At 44.9% G+C, this 12,643-nt stretch overlaps 1 protein-coding gene across 1 annotated transcript in view; it reads right to left on the bottom strand.

Annotated features, from left to right (window-relative positions):
- DRP2 (dystrophin related protein 2) overlaps positions 1 to 12,642 on the bottom strand; it is a 39,434-nt gene extending 26,792 nt beyond the window's left edge. The window contains exons 1-3 of the mRNA XM_053990062.1: positions 12,583 to 12,642; positions 10,504 to 10,610; positions 3,116 to 7,162 (exon numbers count right to left, since the gene is read on the bottom strand). The gene's annotated coding sequence lies outside the window, so the exon portion shown is untranslated. The remainder of the gene's footprint in view (positions 1 to 3,115; positions 7,163 to 10,503; positions 10,611 to 12,582) is intronic.
- Between the last annotated feature and the right edge of the window lies 1 nt (position 12,643).

Here is a 12,643-nt window from a genome sequence, read left to right as displayed (position 1 = left end):
TGGCTGTATCTGGTAGTGAGCAAGCAGCAGAGAAGATGTGTTATTCACTGAGGGGGAGTGAAGTGGGGACTCTCACATCTAATGAGCTCCTTTCTCAAATGGCCACTTGGACTTTGAGCTCGTAACCAGAATGTTATTTTAATTCAGCGGATAATCAGGTGCCACACATCTTAATAAGGAAGCAGCATCCTTTCCCCTGGCTCACTCACTCTCCATTTTCCTCAGCAACAGAACATACACACGATCTCAAACTGACACATTTCACCAGTTGGCTTTGTACTAGGAAACTGTGGTGATGATGATGTCCCCACCTCACCAGGTGAGTGTGGGTGTTTGCCCACAACACGGTCATGCAGAACTGACTACCCCTCTCTCTGCTCAAAAATAACTTCGGGGATTTTTTTTTAAGGAAGATTGAAAAACCTAAATTTCTTTTGCATGTCGTTTCAGACTCCCAGCTGGGTTTTAAGTTGCTCCCTCTAAAGCTGACTTTTCCTAGGAACTCGTCCCATCTCTTAGCAGCTTAAAGTACTGAAATAATGACTCAAGCAGGCAGAGGACCCAGCTGTGAGCCCACAGCCCTGCTGTGCTGCACACAGAGAAGCTGCTGCCTGCTACACCTGAGAGACAGAAGGAGCAGGAGAAGAGCAAGCAGCAACCTCCCAAAAGGGACAGCAGAATAGGGGGGAAATCACTTAATGACTGAAAGAAGGTTGCACTGAGCATAAAAATTGAAGACATTCCTTTAGAAATGTGGCTCCTGTAGCCCTGAAACCTGCCAACTTAAGCCAGCAAAAACCTCAAGCCTTGCATTTGCCTTTCTCCTCTAAACACCTGAAACTTCCCTTCCCTGCTGCTGGAAGCAGCAAACAAGTTTTGCTGCATTGTGAAAAGCACATCACCCATTTGCCACGCTGTGTAACTGATCAACAACAGTGGGAAGAGCACACCACCCTCAGCTCTGATGGCCAAGGTAACGCTGCAGACTCCTGGCTGCCTTGGCACTTTGCTTCTCATTCTCACTGTAAAGCTGGCACCTGCTTCTCTAAACTGAATACTCTGCCTTGCCCCCAAGGTCGTCTTTATTATAAACTCCCTGCCAAAGCACAAGGTTCTCTGGCCTTCTGAAGCCATGAATTTTATGACCAGACTGTGTGCCCCATGGAGTCACATTTCCTATCCCTACTTGAGATGTATCAGAGTGCCCTTATTCTTATGCAAAGGGAAACAGCAAAGGAAAATGGGATGGTGCTATTTGGGCTCAATTCTGAAAAGACTGGTTTCATCTTCATACACCTATGAAAGTGACAGTTTTTTGAAGACTGAATTCTTTCTGGTCAGTATGCCTTATTTCACAAGACTCATAACTCCTTTGCTATGTTTTTATCATAGACATCCAGGCTGAAGTGGAAGCCTTGAATGTATTTCTCAAAACATGATTATATTCAGAAATTTACCATATGTCTCCAGAACTCAGGACTTTTGTTTGAACCCATTCATTTAATCCCTTCCCACTCTCACTTTGTTTAGTTTTACAAAGAGCCACTCCAACCTGAGCAGTTCCATTCACAGTTACAGTCCTGGCCAGTTTTAGAGAGCAGCACTGATCTGACTCAGGTATTAATCCAGAGACATGATCCTCATCTCAGCTCAGCTCCTTCTGCTGACAGAGAGGACCTGAGCACAGCACCACTCCAACACTTCCCCTCCCAGCACTCCAGGCACTCACATTCCTGGGCACTGCTGCAAAAAGAGACCGTGGTCCAGCTCCTTTCCAGAGTGCCACCACATCCTTGCTGTCTCCAGAAGCCTTCCTGGACAGCTCCCACAGCAGCAGAGAAAGAGCTTTCAGCACAGGGAGCTGGCAGGGGAGGGTGTGAGATGGCACCAGAGCCACACGTGAGTGCCAGGGGAATGGAAACCCTCCCAGCACAGCTGAACCTTGTGGCTGGGACCTCACACAGCTTCCTCAACAAGGGCACTGTGGTCAGGCAGGAAAGGCCATTAATGAGAATAACCAAACAAGAACTCTCACAGGTCCAAGATAGAGAGGTGTGAGAGGCCTTGGATTAGTGCACAAGGAAAGCAAACGGACTAGACTTTTTTTTTTTTTCATCACTAAAACTCAAAATACAAACAAACATTGGTTTCTTCCAGAGAAAGTATGGCATTTAAGGGCATGGGAGTAATTGCTCCACACCCCTGTCACTGCACATGGGTGATTTCAGCATTGAAACCCCACAAATACAATGCTGGCACTTCCACCAGTGGACCTCCACAGCTGTGACGCCGTGCTGGAGGTAGGCTGAAGGAAACAAGCTGGCCTGGGCACCTGAAATCATCTGTGGCACTAAATCTTGAGACTCCACAGGCCAGGCTGTCCCGTCTGGCAGGGAGAGGGAGGCAGAGTGCTGAGCCCTGGGGAGCAGGAAAGGTCCTGTGCGTCCTGCAGGCAATCCTGCAGTCGGTCAGGGCTGCCTGCATCCAGGGGAAGGTCAGTGGTGGCAATACAAGCCCTCGAGAGGGGAGGAGGAGGAGGAGGATGAGTGAAAGGAGCTGGGGAGAAGCTGGGGGAGGGGAGGGCGGTCACAAAAAGGAGCAAGGCTGGACCGTGTAAGGTAGTGAATGGAAAGGGCACACCTGGGACTGTGGGCTGATCCTTGCTCACTAGGTGAGGAATATTTGGGTGCCTGCCTTGCCCTGCTGCCCGATCCTGCCAGGAAGATGCTAGAAGGGCACCACGCTCCCTGCCCGGAGCAGCCCTTCAGCCCGGGCGGAAACACTGCCAGGGTAAATAAGCCTTCAATGTGCAAGGCATCACAGCCGCTGAAACCGGCATGCTGGAGCCTGTTGTTTGCCTCGGGAATCCGCATCCCTAACTGGTCCCGAGCCTCTCCCTTGTGGAAATGGTCTTGGCCACGTCTCTTGCTCTCCCCCTGACACCCTTCTTTTCTTCTCCGCAAGTTTCCTCACCCGCACATGCATGGGCAGCGCTGCTGCCAAGGGACACACACCCCCAAAGAGCGCATTTCCCAGCTTAAACCACCAGTCCAAATTCTCCCCTTTCCCAACCCAGGCAGGACCTGAGCGGGAAACAAATTTTGTCATGGCCTACCTTCGGAGTCCGCCAGGTGTGAGCCGCGGGAGCAGCGGGCAGCGGGGCTGTGTGTGAATCAGCAGAGGAGTCCCTGTGGCAGGGATGCATGCTGAGGCTCAGCACCGCTGCCTCTCCTCCTCCACCGCCCCGGCTGCTGTGTTGCTATGCGATCACATCGCCGCCAACAGCATCTCGCCGAGCTCCAGAGATACCCTTGACTCGGCAAAACACAGCGGGGAGCAAGGACGAGCCCACCGAGTGCCCGGCCCTTCGGAGAGCTCGGCCGGCGATCGATCCGGAGGAGGGGAGGGAGAAGAGTGGGGATGCAAAGACAGGCACGCACGGGAGGAGGAGACAAAACACACATGGAAAGGGGGAAAGAAAGAAAAGGGAGGAGGGGAGATGTACAAACACACAGCAAGCGCCGTGGTCTGACCTCTGGAGACCCGACACGAGCTGCTGGGCTCAGACACGCTGCCCGCTGCTCGCCGACATCTCCCACCGCCTCTCGGGGCTCGCGTCTCTCATTTTAGGTTAGACATGGCCACGCGTGTGCTGGAAAATGCCAGACACATTCGCCTCCTCCCTTAACCACAATTTGGGTATCTGACACGAGATTTTATAATTTAAGAATAGCCTGTTTTAAAATGAAAGGAGCAAAAATAGGTTTATTACTCAATTTCAGATGTGCTTCCTAGTCGTCTTAAAAATAAAAATAAGTAAAGAAAGGAGGCAATTCTCCAGGCTGGGGAGATCTTTTAAATGTCAGGGTATCTTGTCTCAGCTGACAAGAAACAGAAGGATTTGAGCTGCTAGCTTGGATGAGGACACAAGCAGATAGAGTTGGGATTTTGGTCCATAGATAGCGGTTTACAGTTCTTCAGATAATTCCACACAAGGATTTCAAACTGCTCAAGCCACCAAGTGATGTTATTTTCATACAACACAAAAAGAAACAGAATTAAATTACTTGGTGAGAAAGAGGATTCAAATGTAATCCCAGCTCTGTTTTAAGCACTAGACTGTCTCAGCTCTCCATGGGAAAATTAAAAGTCAGAAAATACAATCTTCCCAGTCCTTGTCAGAACAGTCTTTAATGAGTCTTAGCCCTTTTTACCCCAGAGTTGACAGACTAAAGATGTTATTTTTCTGCTCACACAGTTATGTTATCCAGAAATATCAGTGCCATTTGTAAACATTTTCCATTTCTATACATATATTCCCCATCTCAGGTGTATTCCAAAATGCAGGTTCACTCAGACCCAGCAATGTAACAGCTTCACAACTCCACTATATTCCCGAAAAAGTCACTCCTGGTCAAGCCAGCAATGGAAATAACTGGCAAACTCTCTGCAGCATCACGGGGCTTCCTGTGGGTCAGGAGATGGTGCTGCACAGAGGGACAGTGCCCAGCCCAGGGCTGTGCCAGCAGGGTGGGGAGCCCACGACCACCTTTCAACCAGTTTGGGCACCTTACAGAGCAAAACTTTAATGCCACGCCACAGGGATGCAAATGGATCAAAAGCTTTTCTAGGTCACCAATTTAAACACGGAGAAGGTTTAAAACTCAAAATATAGTAGATCGTGTGTGAAATATGTTTGAGAGAGCCCTCAAGAAACCAGTGAGCTCCCTGTGATGGTACCAGCTAGAACCTGGTGGGTGCACCAGGAGTCAGGAGCAGAGCACAGTGAGGCACAGAAAACTCCTGTAACTACACTGAAAGGAGATTTTTAAATAGCAGCCTCCTTATCATTGGTTCCAAAAGGAGCAACACTGAATACTTGGAGTACCAACCCAAGAATACTTATTCACTCCACACCTTCTGCTCTTAAAAGCTTCAATAGCTTCTGCTTCCACAACAGCTGTACTGATGTAATAAAATTCCTCCTGGAAAGCTGTATTTAGACCAAAAAAACCAGATATGGATCAGAAGACAAAAATGAGCAGAGACTCTGCTGGGCTATTTTTGTGCACACACACAAATAAGAAATCTTGGGTTAAATAAGGAGAGTGAGGGGGGAAATAACAGCAGAGTCTGGAAGGGCTGTCCAGGCCAAAGACACCATTCTCCAGAGAGACACGACCAAATCCGATGGCAGCGTGTGTCTGTCACCAGCAGCAGCTGTAAGGGACACAACAACATGGATAAACATATCAAGCCAATTTATACATGCACACAAGACAGACATGAGCACAGAGATATGAACAGACAGCATGAGCCACAAAAACAAGGTGCTTTCCTGTACAAGCATCCTCAATTATTGATTGCTTAAATGCAGTAGAGAAAAAAAAAAATCTCTTGTGGCAGTTTAGTTTAAATTATGAGGCAAACTAGAATCTCTGCTGGGAGAGATGCTTCCAGGGCTGGGAACATCTTCCCAAGTCCTCCAATACTTTCTGTTTTAAGGATATAATTAGGGCAGGGAGAGGAGGAATTCAGAACTCAAGGGGAACGAGGGAGACCAACTCAGATGTGTCATAATCGCAGTTTTCACATAAGCACTACAACTTTTTTAAGTGTATGGGAAGGTTTCTGAGATGAGAGGCTAAATTTGGTGTACTTTGAGTTCTGAAGAGAACTTAAGCCAAAAAAATCTCCCAAGGAGCTCCAAGAGCTGAGCTTCCAGAAGATACACTGGTACTTAGTTTATGTATTCCCCTAACGAAACATTTCAGACATTTTCTGTTTTATGAAACAGCACATATGTACCTTGTTAGGAAAACAAGCAGTGTCCACCCTCCCAACAGGGACATCTCAATATGCACAGTGGTAAATACAGTGAACAATCATACAGTAGGTAAAAACCAGGACAGGTTTTATAAGGCTTGAACATGAAATTGACATAGAGAGAGAGACACGCTCACAGAGACAGTATTTTTCATTTGAAAGTTTTAACAGCTAGAAATAAGGGCTGTGTTTGCTTTCAGCCTAAATTCTGTATTACATTCTCCATATACAAATCCATTATTATTAATCACTATTAAACTGGAATATCCATAACACTAATTATTCTCGCATTACCAACCAAATAAAAACATTACCTAAAATTCTGGCATTCACATTTTCAACATAAAACTTCAGGGTTCAATATAATTAAAGGCTATTACTTCTACATTTTTCTTCCCATAAGTTCCCCCAATTAACTTTATCTTCTAAAATAGTCCTTGTCACAGGGAATTGGTTCCCAAAATGTGCTCCTTTGAAACATCACATCTCCTGAAAAAGAAAGTTCTTCTCTCTAGAACAGAAGAGAAATTATTGTTACCATCCTTTGGAAACTTTGGTACATTCTTTCCCTTTCAGAATAAAGCTCAAATTTATCCATTTATCCCAATTAAAGTGGTTTGGAGAAAGACACTTCAGCCAGGAACAGAATGCAGACTTATCCTTGTTAAAAGGAGAATACAGGCAGAGACCAAGAAGAGCACTTTCCCTAGAGCCGTACACCCACAGTCCTTGTGGAGCCATCTGCTGAAGAAGAGTTTAGTGAGAGGCTTGTGAGCCAGGACGAGGTCCCTTATGGCTTGAAGAAATCCAATTTCTCCCCAAGAGCCTACAAATGCCTGTTTTCCTGAGACACAGGGCTCCCTCACCTGAGTCTCCTCCTAACTGAACCATCAGACAGCACTGTGTTCTCTCACAGCTGCTCACAGCCAAAGAGCTGCAGCTCTGTTTTGATTCAGGAACATTGATCTCAGTGGTTGTGCTGTTCCTACCTGGGAAGGGGAAGCCAGAGGAACAGGTCTTGCACAAAGAGACAGACCTGCCCATCAATTCCAGTACATTAGACAGGCCAGCAGGCTGGGAGCAGAGCACAAAGAGCCTCCCTTTAACAAGGGAGAACAAAACTAGAATTAGGGCCCTAAGAAAATAATTTCGTTAACTGGATATTGTAACATCGTGGGGGGGCTTTTTTCCTTGTTTTCTTTAAATAACTGATATAAAATAAATAACTGTACCTCTTTTGCCAGCATCATTAAGCACAAAAACCTTCTCAGAGCAGATTCTACCCTGCTGAAAGCATTTAGAAAAAACAGCAGGGTACTTTCTAAATACATGGTACCTGGGGTGAGAGAGAAGAATGGGCAGAGAACTGATGCAAGCCATGCACTCAGAATTAATCCCCCTTTTAATTTGTTCCCACACAGGCCCTGAAACAATCCCCCCAAATGAGAAATAGAGACTATAAGGGAGGAAGGAAATCTTTTCAGAGCAGTAAGTGCCAAAAGAAAGAGGAGTGGGTATCAAAAGAATGTAAAAGAATTCAGGGGAGGAGAGGGAGAAAGAAAAGAGAAAGGAGAAAATAGTAGAAAAGAAAGCAAAAGCATGCAGGAGAGGAGGGTAAAGCAGACAAGGCAGACTTGAGGGGCTGTTTTGTTCTTCAAAAGCTGTCAGCATGTTTACAATGTGCTTTCCATCCCCCTCCTTATTTACTGGGCCCTCAAAGGAGCAGGAAAGCAATCACACAGGAGCTGCTGAAGATTCACTTGGACGCAGAACAGAGGTGCCCTAAGAGAAAGGAAACTGCTTAGTGATCCGTGCACAACAAACCATGATGGGGGATGTTACAGGCCCAGAGACTCGAGAGAGAGGGCTGGGAGGAAACCTGCAGAGAGCAGCCTCTTCCTGCAGAGATCACACTGGCAGCACCGACACTGGAGCAGAGCAAGTCAGGCTGCACAGCAATACAGCTGCACATAAAAATATATGTTCACAGCAGAAGCTTATCCCTGAATTCTTGAAAGGAAGAGCCCAAAGGATTTGGGCAGAGAGTAAAATGTTTCAAGGTATCTGTTGCAATTTGCAGCCTAAACCCCGTGCCTGAAGCTCAGGAGCTCAGCCACATTACAGTGACTGAAATATCCCATGAGTGAGGCTGTGCTGGAACAGCCCATCCTGTCACGTTTCTGGCAGGTACCACAGCTTGCCTGATGCATGTTCACTCATTAAAAACTGCAGAATGGGATCACGCCTCAGCCTACAGATTCCTAAGCACTGTCAAGGTTAAAACAGTATTTAGAGCCTGTGTAGGTACCTGCAGCTTTTTTTTGGTTTTAGTTTTTAAGATCAACTGTTTTGGTTTCTACATTTGTGCAAGAGTGAGCCTGGAGATTAAAGCCTTTATTAAAAAAAAAATATCTTACCCTCTGTTGTGCAGACTTTTTACTCCTACGAGACAGGAAGCAGAGAAGCATCCTCACAAGGTACACACACACCTTGCAGGATGTTATTTATGTACTTCAACACCTCCCTTGCCAACTATAATTACTTGGACAGGTCTAACAGCTACATACAGTTCTCTCAGGAATCCTGTGCCTAAAACCACATCACCAAATGCTAAGGACATAAAAGGCACTCTTGGTCAAAAAGCAAGGTTTGGTGGCATCCAACCTTCATAAGAACATAATTGTTGCTTCCATTTTAAAAAGCATAGCCATAATGAGGTGTCCTGGTTTTGGACAAATTAGGGGAAAACACCTCCAAAGGAGCCCCCTATAGGAAACCAAACCCTCCGCAACCTCCCCCCACCACCGGGTTCGGGAGGAATTCCTTCAGAGGGGAAAGTGGAAAAAACTTGTTTATTAAGGCACAACAAAAAAACACTCCCCAGCACAAGAGAAATAGCCCAAGATGACCACAGATGTTTTCACCAGTCTAAGAGGGTTGAGCTGTATCTCTCTTCGCTGCAGAGGGTACGGAGCTTCTGTCGCAGACCCCGGGGGAGCTCCTGCCCGGAGTAGGTCCGATGTCTTTGGGGGGGGGGGGGGAAAGGGAAAAACGGAAACCGGGAAAAAGGAAAAAAAAAAATGGCAAAAAAGCAAGCCAGCGAAAAGCAGAGAAAAAAGAGAGGAAAGCAGAGCCAGCAAAGCATGCAGCCAGCAGCAAGCCAAAGCAGCAAGCAAGCTAAGCAGCAAGCCAGCAGCCAGCCGGGGGGGGGGAAGGAAGACAAAACAAACTGAGGACAGGGAACAGAAACCACGATTGGGATAATGAGCATGAAAATGTCCTGTCCCCACGACATGAGGGAAATCCATTGGTGAAACATAAGTCATCTTTCCTGGAAGAAAATACTTGAAGACTTTGTTCTTTCAAGATATTCATCATCCAGAGCAATCTTTTTACCAATCTCTGTTATTTTTCATCCAGACTAGACGCATCCTCTGACTAAAGAGCACATAAAGAGCTCTCTCACACACTCTCTCAGGAGCCATGGAGCTACAAATCAGCCCAGTGTGTATTATTAATGACAAGTTACAGAAGATCTAGGACAACAGCCAGGCAGGAGTTTCACTGTGCTGTGATTCTATGGAGAAAATGAACCCTTTGCCAGGTCAGATCCCACAGTTTCCCTTGCTCCTGTCTCCACTGTGCACAATTTGTGATAAGCCATTCTGTCACAGCAGCCAGGAGGTGACCACCCTGCCCTAGAGGCCTTACAACTGAGCTTTGCCTAAAAGACAAAGGTGACCAAGTGAGGAGACACTGGGTAGAGGCACAAAAATCTCAAACATTGTATCAAAAAAGGCAAAGTGAATTTTATTTTGGTGGCAGTTAAATGTTTAGAGGAGTTCAGGAGCACCCATATTGGCAGTTGTCAGAGCTGCAGTACAAGCCTCACAGATTCCATTTTCTGAGTGGTTACAGCTGTACCACCTTCTAAATCCTTGGGTCCTGATTTATTCATGGCATTAGGAATGCAAAACACAAGCAGAGGGAAGTAGGCCAAAAAAAGAATAGAAAGCAGGGATACAGAGGAACCAGTTTCTTCATTCCAGCTGAAAACAGGTTGAAATTATTAACTCTTTCAGAGCAAGCGCTCTCTGAAAGGGCAGTAGATTCTGATGCATGAAGATGCACAAATGAGTCTCTCATCACAAAATAAAAAAGATGAACAGCAGCACAGAGCAAACATGTCTTCAGAAGAATTCAGATTAACTCTAGCCCAAGGCATTTGGATTTTCAGATGCATAATGCCCACCGTGTCTGACAGGGAGGGGTTAATGGCTTTGGTTGTGAGAACTGGGCACCAGATGTTCAGCTGGTGCAACTCAACACAGATCCATTAGAAATTAGTGGAGCTGTGGCTGCTTACCCCAGACAGGGTTCTGGCCCAGTACTTGGAAATCCTATTTAATACCCACTCAGATTTTTCCAAAGGGAGAGGCCTCACTTTTTGAAATCAGATAAAAAGCTACTAGCAATGCTACAGGATGCAGCTAAACTGAAATGGCCACTGCCATGGCCTGTTTATGATATTACAAAACTCCTAAATCAAGAGCCTGCAGAAGCCTTGTGATAGATAACACCCCAGCACTGTTGTTTCTGCTACAATTTCATAGTGTCCACCTACCTTACAATGGGCAGAAATAGGCATGAGAGGTAAATTACTCATTTATCACTTACCAGGAAATGGATGGGTCTTGACTATGTCCATTTTAGTCCTCAGAGCAGCAGTGGTCAGCCAAGTCTTTGAGCACATGCTTTTAACAGAAAATGGTCTGCAAAATTTGCTGTGATGATTCAAATGCAAAGAGCAAGCAGGGGAAAAAAGATAAGGAAAAAAAAAAAAAGTACAGTAGCACATTCCTCCTTAAAAGGGCCATTCTTATGCTCAAGTGCAATGCTACTCAGACAGTTTGAGGGAAGAAAGAGAAGAAAAATAGCCAAATGTCAAAAAAGACAAGAGTTACCACAGCATAAAGAGGCTAAAAGTAATCTCTGCTGCCCAATAATACCAGGCACATTTTTGCTGCATGGGATGGATTTTAAACAGGCATCTTGTCCAACAAGGGAAAAAAAAAAAAAAAGACACCACCACAAAACAACAACAAAAAGAAAAAAACCCACACAAACACAAAACTAAGAACCCCCCACAAACAAAAACAAACCAAGCCAACAAACATAAAAAACAACTTGACATTAAAATCAAGTTATCTATCCTGTTGCTGTAGTTCTGCACTTCTAAGTGCCCAGCCCATGCACTTCAATGTCAAAACTGCATTCTGCTTAAATACTTTTCACAACACAGGGTATAATAAAGACCTGTGATGCTGCAAGTCTTCTGTAACATGATTCTGTGTTTCCTCAACCAAACACCAACCCCAAGGGAAAACTGATCTCAGGGACCAGCAACTGTAAAACATTCAGTATATCCTAAAGTATTCTGCTATAAGCTGCTTTAAATACATTTACACACACCACAGACACTCTTAAGAACCTGGGCATCTTTCACAAGTTAAATGAAGCCTCTGGCAGCACCCCCAGTCTGACAGGAATGTACCTTCTACAAACTCCAAACAGCACCCAGCCAACAGGAAGCCTTGTCTTCCTGGCTACTGCTCCTTTGAGATGTACACAGCCTTTCCAGCATAAGTGGAAATAACATTTCCAACACCTTTTTGAAGGTAGCTTGACAGAAAAATAATACTTGTTATATGTTAGGGCCACATCTTGAAACACATCCAACTTGGAGGAATTTTTAATATGTAGAGTTTCTCCTGTTGAACAAATATAATCAGGGTTTTGAAGATCTGTTTCTCTTGACAAAAATTAGCAAGCAGCACTTATACTACTTGGGATAACACAGATGAAAGAGAAGGGCAATACTTCAGACATGAACCAGATGTACTTGAGCTGAGAACTGTGGTATTCAACCAGTCTGATTTTGAGGGGATGAAGAAAGCAAACATCTTGAGTGGCTCCACAGTCACTCTCAAGACTGATTCCTTTACTGAATCAAAGCACAGATTCACAATGCAAAATTCATTATAATATAACCCAACTCTCAAGTTGGTAACAGTCCTGTTTTACAGCAGAAAAATAAAGTTCACTCAGATTTTAGAAACCTCAGTTCAGCTTCTCTCAGCTTCTCCTCAGACTTAAAGTGAAATGACAGGAGAAGATACATTTTGTAAGACTTTTTTCAAAATTACACATTAGAAATATTTTACAGAACATGAATTATACATATGTATGCAAATAATATACAACACCTACCGAGCTAAAAACACCAAAGGAAAGTTACATTTGCACTTACCAATATAGAAAATGGTGAGCTGGTGGCAACACTGTGTAAGTGCTCACACCAATAAACCATTAATGGAACACCAGACTTTCCAGCTGTACCAGAACATCCTTAGTACTAAAGTTAGCAAAAAAACTGTTCCAAAAGCCTCAAAAATAAAATTAATTTCAGGAAGGTCAGCTTGAAAAGCCTGTTAAAATTCATACAGGGTACAACAGGGAATTGGGAAACTCACATTGCTCCAATCCAAGACATGCACAGCACCCCAGAAAGGCTGATTAAGTTGTTTCTCATTACCTGCTGCTGAGGCAGGTCAGTGGTCAACATTACTTATAAATGAAGCACCACTGCTCACTGCAGTTTTGAGATGGAAAATGTTTGTTTCTCAATCAAAACAGGTACTCCAACAGAGAAACACTAGGGTGAAAAAGGTGGATGTCACATAACACAGAGCTCACCAGCTTCAGGCCAGAGATGTTTAGCAGCGTTCGTGAACCTCAACATCTGTCTTCACTTTCT

This window comes from Vidua macroura, chromosome 14, assembly GCF_024509145.1.
Source record: "Vidua macroura isolate BioBank_ID:100142 chromosome 14, ASM2450914v1, whole genome shotgun sequence".
Classification (NCBI taxonomy): Eukaryota; Metazoa; Chordata; class Aves; order Passeriformes; family Viduidae; genus Vidua; species Vidua macroura.
This window is presented reverse-complemented; position numbering and strand designations above follow the sequence as displayed.